The following is a 19,278-nucleotide window of genomic DNA, read 5'->3' on the forward strand; positions in this document are numbered from 1 at the left end:
AAGAGATGCCTATCTAATAGCTGAGTTTTTTCCACCCCTATAACGATATAGCCACACAATACAGTAACACTCACTACTATCAATTTAAAAAAGAAAAAGAAAAATCATTAACTCACTACACCCAAAAATAACACTAAATAAATTGAACCCCTCACATTTCAATTTTCAACGAAATTTCGTTGGAAAAATACTATTCATCACCAGTCAACACACATAGCCACCATCTTTGTTGAATCGAAAACACCCCACCGGTGAATCATCGTTGCACCCCTAGCTCTTACCACCTTTGGCCTAATCTCCACTCCTTCCAACCAATAAATACCAACTAGTAGCAGTGACCAATCATTGCTATTTGATTGAGTTCAATGAGTTTATTGGGTCGGATAGTGGGTTTGAATTAATTTTTGAATAAAAATATTAAAATAAAAATGAGACAAATATACTCTCGAACAATGATAGATGGTATGTATATATCCTTTTTCATGCTTTGGGTACACATATGCCTCTACTGTTAGTGTGAGGGGTATATACGTACTGTTTTATTAATGGTAGATGCATATGTATACCAAAAATATGACAAAAGGTATATACGTATCATTTCTGATAGTTTAGGAGCATATCCATTTCCCATCTAAATATAAATAGAAATATAAATATGATATTAAAAGGAAAATGGAATTAAGAAAAAGCGAGCCATCCATGCACATGTCAGTGGACAGTTGAAATGGTCAGAATACTTGGTCTCTGTCACCATTCTGAAATTGGGATTCCATCCTGAGTGCATAAAAAATCGAAACCAACCCTGAAATGGTTAAAAGATGAAAGAAAGAGATTGTACCGATATATGCTAGTAATAGTATTTGAATGACAACCATGAAATATCGCAGTCTGGTCCCAATTGCTTTGGCTCCTTCTTTTTCGTTAAACTCCCTCAAAACACTAATCTCACTTCCATCTTTCCTTCTCTCTCTTCCTAGCATTTTCTTCAGACCATGTCAATTCAACATGCAATGTGATTTTTTATAAAAATTTTATTTTATTTGATTGATCTGCAGATGGAATGTTGGCCAAGAAACTAATAGTAGTGGATATAATTTTTCAGTTGCTAGAATGAGTGATGTTGGGTTGGCTCAGATGCAGGATGGAATGATGTTCACCAGGCTTGACGATTCCCCCATGTTTCGTCAGAAGGTAGAAAACTTTAGCATTTTGTGTACTTCCTTTGATGTGCGTGTACATAAAAACTGATCACCTTGGGCAAACTGCTGCTTATACAGCCAATTGCTGCCTTTGGTACTGATGATTTAGTTTGTTCAATGAATCCATCACTTTTGATTGAATGTTTCCTTTTCTTTCCCATTTTTTTTCAGGTTTACAATATGACTAGGATGAAGGATGAGTCATCACCCTTTGACTACTCTTTATTTTATTAGTTGAAACTTTTGGCTTTTTGAGGTTTATGCTTGTGGCACACTTAGGGTGTGTGCCTAGTGATCAATGAAGTGGGTGAGACCATGAGGTTTTAGGTTCAAATCTAGTGGAGACAAAAACAATAGGAGATTGAGTTATCTAGTACATGTTGCTGGGTGGGAGGTGGCGGGTATCTCGTGAATTAGTTGAAGTGCGCGAAAATTGGCAGGTGGCGGATATCTCATGAATTAGTTGAAGTGCATGAAAATTGGCCCGAACACAACGGTTATAAAAAGAAAAGGTCTATGCTTGTCAATATCAATACTGTAAAATTATAACCCTTGGCCTAACTCAACCCCAAAAACTACTTCATGAGGGGAGGATTGTCCAAGTCCAAATGAACAAATTACTTGTCCATTTTCCAATAAATGTGGGACTCTAACAAATACAAATAGTTGGGTTCCTAATTATGCACAGACTTCTCCATTTCCTTTTTATTTTAAACTGTTTAAGAGTTAAGGAATGGTATGTTGAGAAAGTTATGTACTTATGGTTGGACATTGTAACTTGACGTTATTTTTTCTGAAAATATATATGAGCATTCACTGGATGCTAATCAAACAAAACTGATTTACCTTTTCCAAAAAAGACGCAGTGGACACTGTATCAAAAACCTTGTTTTTGTTGGAGTGCATTTGCTGACATCGGTTTGCCTGCTGTGATATAAGAGGTTATCACAATTAAGGTGTTTTTGAAGAGGGGACCAAGGATTTATGGTGAATAGAACAAGAGGTTTGCAAGGAAGATCTTCCCATTAGTGGAGACTTTTCTTTTATAACCGAAAATTTCAACAGCCAGTGGCACACTTGCTTTCGTTGTTACCAGCATGAAAACATATCATCCAAGATTTAATGTATTATGCTTATGTAGTCTATGGTTAGATGCTGAGTGACTGTGCTTAGTCTAGTGTGAAAAATCTTCTAGATGAATTCAACACTAACTTGGCAATAGTTAATTAACATAGAACTAATAACAGCTATTTCTCATGAATCGTGGTAAGCATACACATTAACATTCTCTGCATTAGAAACTAATTACACATACACTGGATAGATTGGGTTGGTATTCTTTGTGAAGGATAGAATGTGAGCAAATTTGCGTGAAAAAAGTCATGCATACTATGAAAGTAACAGTAACAGTCTAATGTGGCTTCTACAGTTGAAGTTTGGAAGCCTTTTCCATGGTGCATTTTAGTTTCATATGGATATTAGTAGTTTCAAGAAATATGCTAATCTTTTCTTACTTTTCTCTGACCATAAGTGTGGGTCCTTATGTTTTGTACTTGGTGGAACAGATCCAAGCTTTTGAGGAATATGCTGAAACATTGAAGGATAAATGTCTAAAGTTTTATAGAGGATGCCGAAAGTACACCTAAGTCTCTTCATCTTGCTCTATCAACTTGTTTTCATATTTTATGTTGCATGGGACACTTCATTATTAAGTTGTAACATGTAAAGAGGGATCAACGGAGAGGAGAAAACAACATTCGAAAGAGAGGAGGCCTATATGGATGAAAACAAGAAACTAAAAACAAAGCTCCAGCCACAAAAATATTTTCACTTTTTTCGCATATAAGATACACATCTCTATTGAAGATATATCAGTTTCATACATCATCTTGTAACAGACAGACTACAACTGCGTAAAATCTCACCTTCCTTATCTCATCATAGAATAGCCCAAAAGTTTTAGTGCGTATCTGGTTATACTCTCATTATCCTATTTTATATGGAACTATTACTAGGAGAGTCAAACAATTTTGTCATTGGCTATGAATTTTAGATGTTAGCAATTTACTGTACTTTGTACTTTTTATGTAGTTTCTGGATTTCTGTTCACATTTACACTAAAAGTTAGATTTATTGATCTTAGTACTCCATACCAGACCATTCGGGGAAGAGGAACAAATGTTTCACCAATCTTTCATGAAATGTTGCTCTTGGTGTAGCACTTTACAATAATGTATAATCAGTCACATTGTGCTCAATCAACGTGTACACAAGTTCAGAAAGAGTCTTATATCATTGCATTTATGGCTTTCTGCCGATAGCACATCCTTAACCTATAGGTTTTAAGATCGCATACACCATGAGGGATTATGTTAAAAAAAAGAAATGGAAGGATTTCCCATGTCCTAATATGACCTGAATGGAGGTTCTTCCTAGTAGATGGTTTCATTGTGATTAGCTATTGATGAGGAGAATAAATGTCACGACCCGATTTTACGAGTCATGATGGCACCTACTTTATCCCGCTAGTACGTAAGCCAAACCATAACCCGGAGTTGAACACAATGGATTAACTTGGTGGAAATTGCCCATAGGCAAAAATCTACAACACAACTTATAGATAAGCATAGTATTTGAAATAGATAAAGATAGTCAACAGAGATACCGTCCCACGACCTGATAGAGCCAGTACAAGAGCATCTAGTAATAATAATACAACTCAAGTATCTAGACTAGTCAATGACATCTGTCTCGAAACAAAAGACTGAACATAGAAAAATAGAAGGAAATAGGTGACTCCGATTCCAAGAGCTCACCCTATCTCCAGATATCAACACAACACGAACAATGGTCAACTGCGGCAACTAGTACTTGAATCTACACCAAAAAGGTACAGAAGTGTAGTCTGAGTACCAAGACCATATGAGTACCAAAACCACGGGTACTCTGTAGGCATCATCGGCCGACTGTGAGAAATCATGATATAAATATGATAAAATGCAAGATAACATAACTAAGTCAAAGGTATAGACAAACCTGAAGTAATTCCAACATCGCTATGCATAAACAAGTAAATAAACAAGAATAATAGCATAATGTAATGTAAAACATCAACACAAGCAGTCATAACTACAAAATTGGCTCCCATGAGCCAATTAGTGCGAAAAAGTAAATAATCCATCGCAAGCCCCCATAAGCCTGGAAGGTACAAACAAGATAGAGTAACCCACCACCGTCATTTATCAACTCTCGTAATCCAATTAGAATTCATCCAAGTCAAGACACACTATAACCATCAATTGTCCATATTCAGCAATTTTTAATTTATCAACACTTATCAACTAACCATCATGTAATAACTAATCCTCATGCATCAATAAATCATCCTTTATCAACTAAACATCACTTATTAACTAATCTTCATATAGCGGCTAATTATCACTTATCAACAAGTCATTATTTACCAAGTAACCAACATTTATCAACTAGCCAATATTATCAACTAATCATTATATCACTAGAGTATATTCATATCATATTAAACTATAACTATTTCCTCATTTTCAACTTAGCCAGATTGTCAATGTCACACACCAATGTCCTCATATCATAATAAGTATATCATCATCATTGTATAATACGTATAGCCGGACTCGAACCGATATGGATATTCAACAATATCCTTATGAAATACCATCATAATCATCTTCTAGTCTTGTCGGGAATGTCATTTCCGGCCTTGCTGGATATATATCATCATAATCATCGTCCGGCCTTGCCGGGAATCTCTATATAATCATAATCATCCTCCGGCCTTGCCGGGCATATGTCTTCATAATCATCCTCCGATCGAGCATATATGCCATCAATATCATTATCAGTATGACCAATAACATAATCAATAGAATACTTGATAGAATAACCATGAACATAAATATATTAACACAATCAATAATCATAATCGAAATCATGAGCGCTAACATAACCAATAACATGGTTTCCAATATAGTAAATAAGCACGATCTTTGGCATAATTAATAGCATAATCGCTAATAATCAATAAGCATGCTCTTTAGCATAATCCATTACGTATTTGCCAATATAGTCATTTAACATGACCTCTAACATAATCATTATGTATTATCAAGCATAGGAAATAACTTATCAATAGCCTAATTAATGGCTTATCATTATCATAATAGATAGCTTTTCATTAGCGTGGTTAATATCTAATCCATGGCATAATCTATAGTTTATTCATAGCATATTCAATGGCTTAATCACCACTGTAGTCAATAAGCATGGCCTCTAGCATGAACAAAGCATAAATACTTATTTATTGATGAGCTTGATCATTAGCGTAGTTAATATCTCACTCGTTGACTCAATTAATAGCATCATTTATGGCTTATTGAATAGTGTATTCGGTAGCCCAAACAATAGCCAAATCAATAGCATATTCAATAGCTCATCAATAATATAAGCTTAATCAATAACTCATTCATGACATTCTCGTTAAGCATTACTTCCAACGTCATCATCATAACCAACAAGTACCAAAACGTCTAAATATCACTGAAATAATCATCTTCCTAGATGTACACAAGCGTATCAAAGGGTCTTCAATAACTATCGCAAGTCTTGGCCTAAGGTGGGTCGAAGAGGTCCACTTTTAAATCCCCGCAATTATTTACCAAGCAATGTCTACCTCGGATTAGGCGAAGGTATCTAAATCCACTATTAGATGTTGAACAAGCCACAACTAGCCCTAGGATAACATTTTCTCCTAATGTAGAACAACTAAGCTAATTCCACCTAAGGTATTAGCTATCAGATAAGTTTCATCCTAAACTCAAGTTCTAGTTCCGACCTAATCATAAGCCTACAAGGTTAACTTCACCTAAGGTATGATCAACTAGGTTAATTATGCCTAAAACAATATCCAAAATAGCCTAAATCATCCAACTAATTCCATGTATTGCAATTTATCACACCACACCTAAAATCCATCCCAAATCTAACACAATATCATAAACATACTATGAATTAGCTCAAAAGATCCGCTAAATCACCATTTTTCCCTTCCGAGAATCTTCCGCAAGATGCCAAGCGATCAAAATCATATTCTACTCATCAATACGAGAATAATGATACCTATATTAAACTATTGTGCTTCGGGTCCAAAAATCACATCAAAATCCCATGTGAGTCTTATTTACGTAAAATCACGTTTTCGAAACCATCCTCACGTTCTCACATGATCAAGGAATCATTACCCTAAAAAATGGGTGGATTTCGAGCTAATTTGGGGCTAAAATCAAGCCCCAAAGGTTTTGGGATTTTTGAACAAGAAGTGGAAAATTCTACCATGAAAAGGGTGAAATCTTATCACAAATTGGGAGATAATTGCGTAACAAGTTGTTAAGTATCCCACATCGAAAAAGGGATGGGTAATTGGTCTCCTTATATGGACTTGGGCAATCCTCCCCTCTTGAGCTAGCTTTTGAGGTTGAGTTAGGCCCATGGTCCATTTCTTTACAGGGTATCAGAGCCAGGCCCACCCAGTTCATTGTTTTCGATGTTGAGCCCCCCTTCTTATATTGTCCACGCTCCATCCCTGGGCATGCGGGGGGTGTTAGAGTCCTATATCGGTGGGTTAAAGGGTCCTTGGTCTCCTTATATGGTCTTGGGCATTCCTCTCCACATGAGCTAGCTTTTGAGATTGAGTTAGGCCCAAGATCCATTCTTTATCATGGTATCAGAGCCAGGCCCATCCAATTCATTGTTTCCGATGTTGGGCCCCCCGTCTTATATTGTCCACGCTCCAGATGTCCAACCCTGGGCGTGCGGGGGCTGTTGGAGTCCCATATTGGTGGGTTAAAGGGTTATTGGTCTCCTTATATGGTCTTGGACAATCCTCCCCTCATGAGCTAGCTTTTAAGGTTGAGTTAGCCCAAGGTCCATTTCTTTGACATGGTATCAGAGCCTGGCTCATCTCAAATCTTTGTTCACCGATGTTGGGCCCCATATTATATTGTCCACGCTCCAGTTAACGAGACCTGGGTGTGTGAGGAGTGTTAAGTATCCCACATCGAAAAAGGGATGGGTAATTGGTCTCCTTATATGGACTTGGACAATCTTCCCCTCTTGAGCTCGCTTTTGAGGTTGAGTTAGGCCCGAGGTTCTTTTCTTGACACAAGTGTTAGACAAGCTCAAATGTATCTGATTTTTCTGATGTTCCAAAATGAGCACAGGTTCCTCCACGAAGGTCAACCGCTCATCTAACTGACTGAGTCCCATCTAAGAATATGAGATGGATCGAGAATGTACCCCTGCAACATGGAAAACTGGATGGACAACAACAAAATATGGAGGTGAAGCTAACTCATAGACCACCTTATCAACTTTGTGAAGAATCTCGAAAGGTCCAATATATCTAGGGATGAGTTTGCCCTTCCTCCCGAAACTCATCACACCCCCATGGGCGATACTCGGAGGAATACTCGATCACCAACCCCAAATCTCAAGGCACAGAGTCTACGATCTGCATAGGCCTTCTGCCTAATCTGAGCTGCTCTCAACCCGTCCTTAATCACCCTGACTCTATCCAACAACTCCCGAAGCAAATCAGTTCCACGAGGCCAAATCTTAAAAGTCTCAAACCATCCCGAGGAACGACATCTCCTACCATACAAATCCTCAAAAGGCGCCATCTCATTACTCGAGTGATAACTGTTGTTATAAGCAAACTCTGCCAGGGCTAAGTGCTCCTCCCACTGGCCTATAAAATCCATAACACAGGCTCGGAGCATATCCTTAAGCACCTGGATGGTCCGCTTGGATTAACCATCGATTTGTGAATAGAAGGATGTACTAAGATCCACTTGAGTACCCAACTCCTCTTGAAAAGCTCTCCAAAAGCTAGAAGTGAACACGGAACCTCGGTCCAAAATAATAAATATGGGCACACTATACAAACAGACTATCTCACGCATATAAATGAGGTCTAATCTCTCATCTGAATAAGAATGAGATACGCTGATTTGGTCAATCGATCCATGATGACCCAAATACCATCGGAACCACGAAAAGTACAAGGCAAACCACTAACAAAATCCATGGTAATCCGATCCCATTTCCACTCGGGAATGGGAAATTTTTGATTCGAACCACCTGGACGCTGATGCTTGGCCTTTACCTATATACAACATAGGCAACGAGCTACAAAATTTGCCACATATCTCTTCATGCCACTCATCAATAATGCTGTTTCAAATCTCTATACATCTTCGCTGTGCCCGGATGAATAGAATAGCTAGAGCTGTGAGCCTCATGTAGATTCAATTAGATAAAGTCATCAATCCACGGAACACAAATACAACCATCAAATCTCAAAACTCCCTCAGAATCTATGGTGTTCCTCTCGGACTTACCACTCAACACCTGATCACGAAGGAAGCAAAGCTTACTATCCTCAAACTGACAATCCCGAATCTGCCAAAAAGCAAAGACCTCGCCTCAACACTAGCAAAAATCCTCCTAGGGTTTGAAATATCAAGACGAACCATCAAGTTGGCTAAGGACTGAATGTTTCCTGCCAACGACCTCTGAGACACTGAGATACAAGCCAAGCTACCCATACTCACTATCTTCCGGCTCAAGGCATCTACTACCACAATCTCTTTTCTCTGAAGATACAAGATGGAAATATCATAATCCTTAAGCAACTCCATCCATCGACGCTGTCTAGTATTAAGCTTCCTCTGGGTCATAAGATGCTGGAGACTGCGATGATCGATCTCACAATGCACACCATAAAGATAATGCCTCCAAATCTTAAGCATGAAAACTATCGCCGCCAACTCCAAATCATGAGTGGGGTAGTTGTACCTGTGAATCTTAAGCTGTCTTAGAGCATAAGCAATAACATGACCCTGCTGCATCAATACACATTCTAAACCAACGCCAGAAGCATCACAATACATAGTGAGTCCCTCACTCTCTGCAGGAAGAGCTAGAATAGGAGATAAAGTAAGGGAAACCTTGAGCTTTTCAAAGCTTGACTCATACTCCTCGGACTATCAGAAAGGAACTTCCTTCTGAGTCAATTTGGTCATAGGAGCTGAAATAGTAGCAAACCCCCGATGAAGCGTCTATAATAACCGGCCAAACCAATAAAGCTACGAACCTTAGTTGGAGATGTAGGTCTAGCCCAATCAGAATCGCCTCAATCTTAGTTGGATCTACCATAATGCCATCCTTAGACACCACATGCCCAAGGAATGTCACTAACTCAAGCTGAAACTCACACTTAGAAAACTTGGCGAAAAACACATGATCTCTCAAAGTCTGGAGCACAGTCTTCAAATGTTGCGCATGCTCCTGTCTACTCCTCGAATACACAAGGATGTCATTGATGAACACAATCACAAAGGAATTCAAATAAGGTCTGAACACTCGGTTCATCAAATCCATAAATGCGGCTGGGGCATTAGTCATCCCAAAAGACATCGTAAGGAACTCATAGTGACCATCACGGGTCCTAAAAGTTGTCTTCAGGACATTCTCTACCCAAATCATCAACTGATGGTAACTAGATCTCAAATCAATCTTATAAAACACTACCGCTCCCTGAAACTGGTCGAATCATAGGATAACGGTTCTTTACTGACACCTTATTAAGCTTCCTATAATCAATACACATGCACATGAAGCCATTTTTCTTCTTTACAAATAACACAGTAGTTCCCTAAGGAGACACACTCGGTCTAATAAAACCCTTACCAAGAATATCCTAAAGCTGAGAATTCATCTTCTTAAGCTCGACAGGAGCCATACGGTAAGGTGCCATATAAATAGGTCGGGTGTCAGGCTCGAGATTAATAGAAAACTCAATCTGACGGCCAGGAAAGTCGGTAGGGAACACGTGAGGGAACTCACAAACTATATGAACAGAGTCAAGCAACGGACTCTCCACACTAGTATCATAAATATAAGCAAGATAAGACTCGCAACCCCTCAAAATAAGCCTCTTAGCGCGAACATAAGAAATAATCCTTGCGGTAACCGCTCCTTGCCATACGACTGGGGTACACCGGGCATGGCTAAGGCAACATTCTTAGCAAAATAATCCATAACCGCATGATAGTGGGATAACCTGTCCATGTCGAGAATCACATCAAAATCCTCCATATCCAGAACAATAAGATTAACACGAGTATCAACATCTCTAACAGTCACAACACAAGATCTGAACACCTGATTCACTATAAAAGAATAACCCATGAGAGTAGATACATGTAAGGGCATGGATAATAAATTCCAAGATAACTCTAATTGTGGAGCATAAAAAGCAAATAATAAGAATAAGTGGATCCTTGATCAAATAAAGCAAGGGCCAACTGCCGGCACACCAAAATCGTACCTGCAATAACAATATTTGAAAACTCAATCTCGGGTCTAGCAGGTACGGCATATAACTGACCATGCCCGCCACCTAGCTAGGCTCTAGACTGACCTCCTGTCCTGCCTGCCTGAGAACCTCCTCGAGTATCCTGGAAACCACCCCTATGACCCTAAGAACCACCTCTAGTCGAGTGATGAACCGCTCGAATAGAGGGAACACTCTGAGCTAAAGCAATAATTGCCCCACGCTAGGGCAATCTCATGAATAGTGACTATGAGCTCCACAAATATAACATGTAACAAGAGCAGAACCAGAAACAATAGATCCAAATGACCTGGAATAACCACTACGTCTAGAATGACCAGCTGATGATGATACGGATACACCAAGCTCAAGATCATTCACGCGTAGTCAAGCTCGGGAGTTACAAAAACTCCAAGGCATGTTCATAAATATGGCTATGTGTGAGTGTGTTATAAATCCATCTAAGGGATTACATGTGAAGAGGGACTTTGAAGTGTAATAAACTTACACTCCAAAGAATAAGAACAAGATGGTTATTTGCCACTTATTTTGTGGTGTAATATAAATAGAACATATTAGGGTTATTTTTGGTCTTTATTTCATTATTATCATTGATTCAAGACTTGTAATATTTTGAGACTTCACTCTCTCTCTGTTCTTGTAAGCTACCCAAAACTACAACTAGTGTAGTTCACTTGTGTTGTTCTTTGGCTAGAAACTTGAGTCACGAGGAGTTTGAGTTCCTCTTGGTCCAAGTAAGAGTTTGGTGTAGCTATCTATTGATCTTAGGGTCCTCTCATTTGATACATGTTAGGGTTCTTAGATGTTTAGATATTGAATGTCAAACTATCTATCTATTTTGTTGTAATTTTGTTGTTGTCCATCTTGTTCTAGTGAAGTCGTATGGGCATTGTTGTTTCTATATTGTTGTTGAATCTTGTTTCCTTGTGTTGTTGGCTGATTTTTGTATCATTTGGTATCAAAGTTCAAGGCTTGATTTTGTTCCAATAAAATCACATCTTGCGAAGATCTTACCAAAAGTAGTAACATTATGTTGTTGAATCTTGGCCAAGAATTGATTGTGTTCTTGTAGTGTCTTGGCCGAAGGTTGTGACTAGATCTAGTAGTCTTTTGTTTGTCTAGAGTGTTTCTAGTGTTGGTTTCTTTCTCACTTTCACTAAAAGTGTCTAAATCTAATTTTGAGCTTATATAGTTGATGTTGTTGTTGTGAACTTGAAGTTTGGCCATGTGTTGTGACTTGTTGTTGAAGCTTAGAGTGGGACGTTGGTTGCATTGTTGTTGTTCTTGAAAAGTTGTTTTTGTGTTCTTGTTGTTCTTTACATCTTCTCCTATATTGACAACATAAAGTGCATAATAGATCTAAAAAGGGTGAAGATAGAGTTGTAAAGCTTGTTGGTGAAAGGATTTGATCACATCCCTCATAGACTTGACAACCACTTTTCAACTACTTTTCCATATTCTAAGGACCTTGTTTTAAGGAAGTAGTACAAGTCAAGTATCACCTTTTGAGTTTGAATTTGAAAAAGGCTCTAAGACTTGTGCTTCCCCTCCAATACCAATCTCATCCATTCCAAATTATGAATTGACAAAAACTCCAAATTGGTGAATAAAATTTGTTTAGAATCGAGGCCAATTGCGGACTGCCACGTCATTATTGTACTGTTCACACATCAACTTTACACTCAAATTTGGATTCTTGGTTTTTAATTGTTGATCCTTGGTTGTGTTAATTGATCCTAGAACTAATTAACAAACTAGTAAACTCTTACTAGGTTGTCAATTAGTCCTTGAATCCGTTGTTCGTGTCTACATTTTCTTGAGTGCTTTTATCTTTTGAATTCGTTTTAACTCTTGGTTTAAGTCCGATGAGAATTCTTTTAGTCTTCAAAAAAGACTCTTCTCCGGACAAGAGCAGACTCATCCCTTGAATACTTACGGGTTACTAGCCAACATACAACACTTATGGAGCTAAGTGTGAGGTAACCAAAGTGTGAGAGGGTGGCAAGGTTATTTTTGAGCTAACTTATTTTGTAGGTGTTTTCTTAGTTGTAATGGAGGGAACGACCTCCCAAATCGTGGGCAAAAATGATACCAATATCCTCATGGCTTCTATTAAGGGCCTCAACCAAACTTTGGAAAGAATGCAAGTGAGTATTGGGAAGTTAGAAATGAATGTGTCTTCAGTGAAGGGGGATGTAACATCATTGAAAGGGGAAGTGACAACCATGAGTGGGCGGTTGGAACATGTGGAGAGTCAAAGAAACTCCCACCCTACTCCTCCATACTACCATGTTTCTTCGAATGGACATGACCAAAACACTACCTCTACCATTTCCCCCGAAAACCTCACATCTAATGCTCAATTCACTAAGACCACTACTAAATGTCGCAATCCAATCTACTCCCTACCCCCAAAGTAGAGACTTTAATAGGCCATTTCATTCACAATCTCCTCAAGTCCCACAAGAAGGACTTGGTCGTCAATTACCTTCGCTAAATCCGAACCCTCCCTTCTGATACGAGTACAACCACGAGGATGGGTGAGAATGAGTGTGTATTGAATCTGTCCAAGGAAGTGCAGCAGTGAAGTGTAAACGAGGGCCTAAATGCACTAAAAACAGCCCCTAAGTTACACTTTATGGGCACCTTACCTTTGAGTGGTATTATGGTCATTTTGTATTCTATTTTGTAATACTATATATAGAACCTCTTAGGGTTTTTAGTCTTAGTTTTTGTTGAATATGAAAGTGTAACACTTAGAAACATCTCTCTTTAGAGAATGGCCCTCCTTGGCCGAAATTGTAACTAGGGAAATCAACTTGAGTGTGGAATCACTCGTGTTGGATTCAAGCTTGGAAACGTTGGATGCTTGGGAGATCGAGGTCACTCTTGTGCCAACGTAGGAGTTAAGTATTCGTTGTGTGTGTTGTTAAAGTTCCAAGAGTAGAATAGGCTCTTGGGTTTTTAAGATTGTACCTTCATTTTGTCTAGCTATCTGTCCTCTTGTTTGTTGTAATCGTTGTTTCTTGTTTATGTAACCCGTGAGGTATTGTTATTGTTACCACTTTGTTGTTGTTCATCTTGTCTTCATATTATTGTTGTTGTTGCTATTTTGGTGTGATAAACACCTTCTTCATTTCATTATTGTTGTTGTCATTGTTGAATCCGAGTGAGGTCTCCAATCGGTTCAAGAATCCTTTTGATTAGTGGACTGTTTGGGGTGTGTTTAGTGTTCCCGTGGTTTTTATTGTATCATTTGGTATCAGAGCATGGCTTGATCTTGTTCCTACAAGATCAAATCTTGGACTAGCTCACTTGAAAAATAAAAATAAAATAAAATTGAAATCTGAAAATCCCAGAAAAAGAATAATCTGTCTATTTTGTGTTCTTGGCCAAAAATTGTGTTCTTGTTGTGTTGTGGCTGAGATTTTTACTTGTCTTGAGTGTTTCTAGTGTTAGTTTTGTTCTCCGTTGACACTTTGAGTCTAAATCTAAGTTTGAGCTTGTATTTGTTGAAGTTGTAGTCGTGAACTTGGACTTGGCTGATTTGTTGTTGAACATTGTTATGGTGGACTATTTTGGCCTTGTGGCCTTCATCTTGTTGTTGTTATAAGCTTGGCCACGTGATATTATTGTTCATTGGTGGCCTAAGAACCATTTTGTTGAAGTTGTAGTTGTCTTGACCATGTGTTGAAGATATTGTATTGTGAAAATTAGAGGTTGGCCATGTGAAATTGTTGGTGTTCTTGGAGATTGTTATTGGTTGTTCTTGGTGATTGTTGATTTTGTTCTTAAAGTTCTTCACAACCTTCATAGCTTGTTAAAATAAAGTGAACCTTAGATCTATAAGGGTGAAGGAAAAAAGGTGAAGCTTTGTTAGTCTTAAAAGACTTACCATCACTCAAGGAGAAGTACAAGTAAAGTCAAAGTCTTGAAAATTGAAAAAGGCTCCAAGACTTATTTTTTCCTCCTAAAACAAAATTCCACCAATCTAAATTAAATTTTTGACCAAGAGATGAACATTTGAGAATAACAATTCGTTAGAAAGACCGTAACCAATACGTGGCTGCCATGTCAAGTTATTGTTCAAACATCAAATTTTGGCTCAAATTTCAGATTTCGTAGTTTCCGTTTGTTGTTTCTTAGTTTTAATTTCGTTGGTTCCAATACTAATTGGCAAACTAGTACTTATCTACTAGATTGTTAGTTAGTCTTTGTGTTCGTTCATTCTTGTTAAATGTTTGTTGTGTGCTTTTCTCTTTTGTGAATTCGTTGTATCTTGTTGGTTCAAGTCCGTAAATATATTTTCTTTGAGTCAACTCAAACGAAAATCCATTCCGGACAAGAGTAGACTCGACCCTCAATCACTCACGAAGTACAAGCCGGCTTTCAACACTTGTGAAATCAAGTGTGAGGTAAAACCGAGAGTGAGAGTATGGTGAGGCATTTTGAACTAACAAGTTTGTTTTGTTGTTTGTTGTTGTCCTTTGCTTTAGGTACCATGACTGCCACTAATCTTGATGCCACGTTTGATCGCATTAATGACGATATTGAAGAAATGAAATGGCACGTGGTAAGGCTACGCCAATTGTTAAACTTATCCCATAAAATCCAACTTCCCTTGTCCAAATACCTTGTGCCGAGAGCTTTTCGAAGGAAGAGGTGGGCTACCCCGACCCACACTAAGGTAAAGAAGAGATTGAAATATCTTTGGTACTTGATAGTAAACTTATAGAGAGCGAAACACTTGCTAGTTCCAAATCTGTCAGTGAGATAGATCATGCTCTCTTTAGGTTTAATGTTTTGTTTGAAGATGATATACACTCCTAATGAACCTAGTGGTGAAAATGATGGTATAGCTTGCCTTGAAGGCTATAGCCGATATTCTAACCCACTATGGTGTGACAATATTCCTCCTAAAGATGGAAATCTCTTCTTGGAAGATGAGAGTACTCTTATGGGCAAGGAATGAGTAGTCTCGGAAATGAGTACTCTTGGTAGTACTCTTGGTGTGCATGATGATCAATTTACTCTTAAATGTAGTTCAATACTTGAGCATGTAAATGGAGTGCTTAAAAATTCTTAAGTTAGTGATGGTGTCTGTAGAATTGATCTTGATAATGCGCATGACTCTTTGAACATTTTGTGTGGTAAAAGCATTGCAATTAGTTTTGTTCGTAGAGATCATGTGTATGAAAATGTTTTTGTGTGTGAATGTGGGAGTGACATTCTAGGGGAAGGAAGGGATAGCCTCGGCTTAGGCCCTTGGCTAAATTTTCCATTTGATCCCGGTACCATCTTAGGGTGGGAAAGGATGACTCTCGGCCTATTTTCCTTTTGTCTTAATGCTTCTCCGAGCCACTTCCTTTGTAGCAATTGTACTAATCTTTTTATGATTAAAACAAAGGACTCGTAGCTATACTTTAAATTTTTCCCGCCTCAGCATGGCATGTTGATGTGTTATTTTTGCTAACCCTAACCCCTCATGTCATAAGGATGTGTACTTGTTTGTCTTCTCTTGATTTGCAAGGTACGGATTCGAGGTCGAATCCTTTTCAAGAAGGGGAGGATGATACGAGTACGACCACGAGGATGGACGAGAATGAGTACGTATTGAATCCGTCCAAGGACGTGCAGCAGTGAAGTGTAAAAGAGGGCCTAAATTCACTAAAAACAGCCCCTAAATTACACTTTATGGGCACACCTCACCTTTGAGGGGTATTGTGGTCATTTTGTTTTCTATTTTGTAATACACTATTTATAGAACCTCTTAGGGTTTTTAGTCTTAGTTTTTGTTGAATATGAAAGTGTAACACTTGAAAATATCTCTCTTGAGAGAATGGTCCTCCTTGGCTGAAATTGTAACTAGGAAAATCAACTTGAGTGTGGAATCACTCGTGTTGGATTCAAGCTTGGAAACGTTGGATGCTTGGGAGATCGAGGTCACTCTTGTGCCGACGTAGGAGTTAGGTATTCGTTGTGTGTATTGTTAAAGGTCCAAGAGTGGAATAGGCTCTTGGGTTTTTAAGATTACACCTTCATTTTATCTAACTATCTATCCTCTTGTTTGTTGTAACCGTTGTTTCTTGTTTTTGTTAATGTAACCCGTGAGATGTTACTTTGTTGTTGTTTATCTTGTGTTCATATTATGGTTGTTGTTGCTGTTTTGGTGTGATAAACACCTTCTTTATTTCATTATTGTTGTTGTTATTGTCAAATCCGAGTGAGGTCTCCAATCGGTTCAAGAATCCTTTTGATTAGTGGACTGTTTGGGGTGTGTTTAGTGTTCCCGTGGTTTTTATTGTATCACCTTCCAAGCTCCACTCAACCAAAGATCACCACCACTACTAAATCCAATTCCTCCACACCAAGTTCCACTTAACCAAAATCGACCCGTCCACTTTGAGGAAAATGGTAGAGAGGAACATGAAAGGTATGGAGTGTATGATGATGCTTATATAAGGGAGGAGGAGATGAGAGGAGGCCGTATAGATCAAAGGGGATTCCGAGGGCATTGGGAAAGAGTTGGCCCATGGAACCAACAAGTGAACCGTCACCAAGAGAGGGATATAGGCATCAATACCATCAAATTGAGTCTTCAACCTTTAAAAGAGAAAGTGACTCCGAGGCCTACCTTGCTTGGGAATCATCTTGTGACAAAATCTTCCAAGTCAATGATCTTTTTGAGATAAAGAAAATTTGCTATGTCGTGGCTCATTTCGAGGGCTATGCTAACACTTAGTGGGAATATGTCAAGCGGTTTGGCAATGAATTGGTTGATGGGCAGCCACCACCTTAGTGTACATTGAGGTATCTCATGAGACAAAGATACCTACCCGAGAGTTATAGACATGAGCTCTTTGCCAAGTTGTATAATTTGAGGCAAGGGAGCAAAAGTGTTATGGCCCACTATGACGAGTTCCAACAACTCATGTTGAATCTTGATCATCAGGGAGAAAGAGTTGGTCATGACATCATTAGGTTCAAGGTTGGATTGAACAAGGAAATCTCTACTCACTTTACTCTCTACAAGTTTGATACCATTGATGGTATTTTTCAAGCGGCACTTGAGATAAAAAGAGAACTTAAAGAGAGGTCGATATACAAGGCAAGGGGACAAGCACCCTCGGGTTGGCCTAGAAATAAGGAGATGGCTCAATCATCCTCGGGTTGGACCAAAAACAAGGACCAACCCGCCAATGCAAGGCTGCCCGAGCCCAAAACAGTCCACAAATATCCTCCAAGGAAAGAAGTTCACAAGTATCCTAATCCTAAAGGGTTTCAATGTTTTAAGTGTCAAGGTTGAAGACATAAAGCCAATGAATGTCCAAACTGATGGAATGTAATCCTAAGGAAAGAAAGATTATACTACCTTGGAAAGGAGGTGGATGTTGAAATCGAGGAGAATGAGGCCAAGCCTTAAGATGGAGAGAAAACTGAGAGAGAGCTACATGAAGGAGATGATGGGGAAGATGCTTACCCGCAAGAGAGAGAGTGTCTAGTTCTAAATTTTGTGGTAAGACGAGCCATGATTAGTAAGGCAATAGATTATTCTAGCCAAAGGGAGAATCTATTCCATACTAAGTGCCTTGTCAAGGGTAGTGTGTGTACCATGGTGATAGATAGTGGGAGTTGTGCAAATGTTGCTAGTGTCACTATGGTGAACTTCTTGAAACTACCTACTATCCCACATGCTAGTCCCTACAAGTTGCAATGGTTGAGTAAGTGTGGTGAATTAAAAGTCACAAGGCAATGTATGATTTGGTTTAAGGTAGGAAACTACCATGACGAAGTGCTTTGTGATGTGATTCTGATGCAAGCGTGTCACTTGTTGTTGGTAGACCTTGGCAATATGATAGGTCTACCAAACATGACGGGAGGACCAATCAGTACTCCCTTGAGAAGGATGGCCGAAAGATCACACTTCACCCTCTTTTGCCATCACAAGTGAATGAATTGCATCAAAAGATGAGAGAGTTGAAGGAAAAGGACAAGAAACCCGAGAGTGAAAAAAAATGAGAAAGAACGCGAGAGTGGAGAAGTAAAGGAAACCGAGGGTGCATTAACTTCGAAGGGCAAGGGTAATGTGGTGATGTTGGCCAGGAGGAAAGAACTTCTTGTGGAACATGATGAGAAAACACCTATGCTTCTCTTGACTTATTTTTTTAACACTAACCCCTCTAATTCTTCTATTTCTCCTTCTATTTCTCTTGTTTTGCAGGACTATAAGGATGTATTTCCCAAAGAACTTTCGCAAGGGCTACCCCTACTCCGGGGAATTAAACATCAAATTGACCTTGTGTCGGGATCATAATTGCCAAACAAACTGGCTTATAGGAGTAACCCTACGGATACTAAGGAGCTTCAACGTCAAGTTGAGGAGCTTCTTAACAAAGGGTACATCAAAGAGAGCATGAGTCCATGTGCGGTTTTGGTGTTTTTAGTGCCAAAGAAAGACGGAACATGGCGCATGTGTGTGGACTGCCAAGCCATCAACAAAATTACGATAAAGTATCACCATCCCATTCCTAGATTGGATGATATGCTTATGAGTTGAATGGTTCTTATATGCTTTCCAAGATTGATCTTAGGAGTGGCTATCACCAAATTAGAATGCAACCCGGTGAT

The 19,278-nt window shown here is 38.8% G+C and overlaps 1 pseudogene; it reads left to right on the plus strand.

Annotated features, from left to right (window-relative positions):
- Positions 1 to 724: 724 nt before the first annotated feature.
- Positions 725 to 19,278, plus strand: part of LOC107851873 — a 77,114-nt pseudogene continuing 58,560 nt past the window's right edge.

The sequence above is a fragment of the Capsicum annuum genome, chromosome 12 (genome assembly GCF_002878395.1).
Source record: "Capsicum annuum cultivar UCD-10X-F1 chromosome 12, UCD10Xv1.1, whole genome shotgun sequence".
NCBI classification, from domain to species: Eukaryota; Viridiplantae; Streptophyta; class Magnoliopsida; order Solanales; family Solanaceae; genus Capsicum; species Capsicum annuum.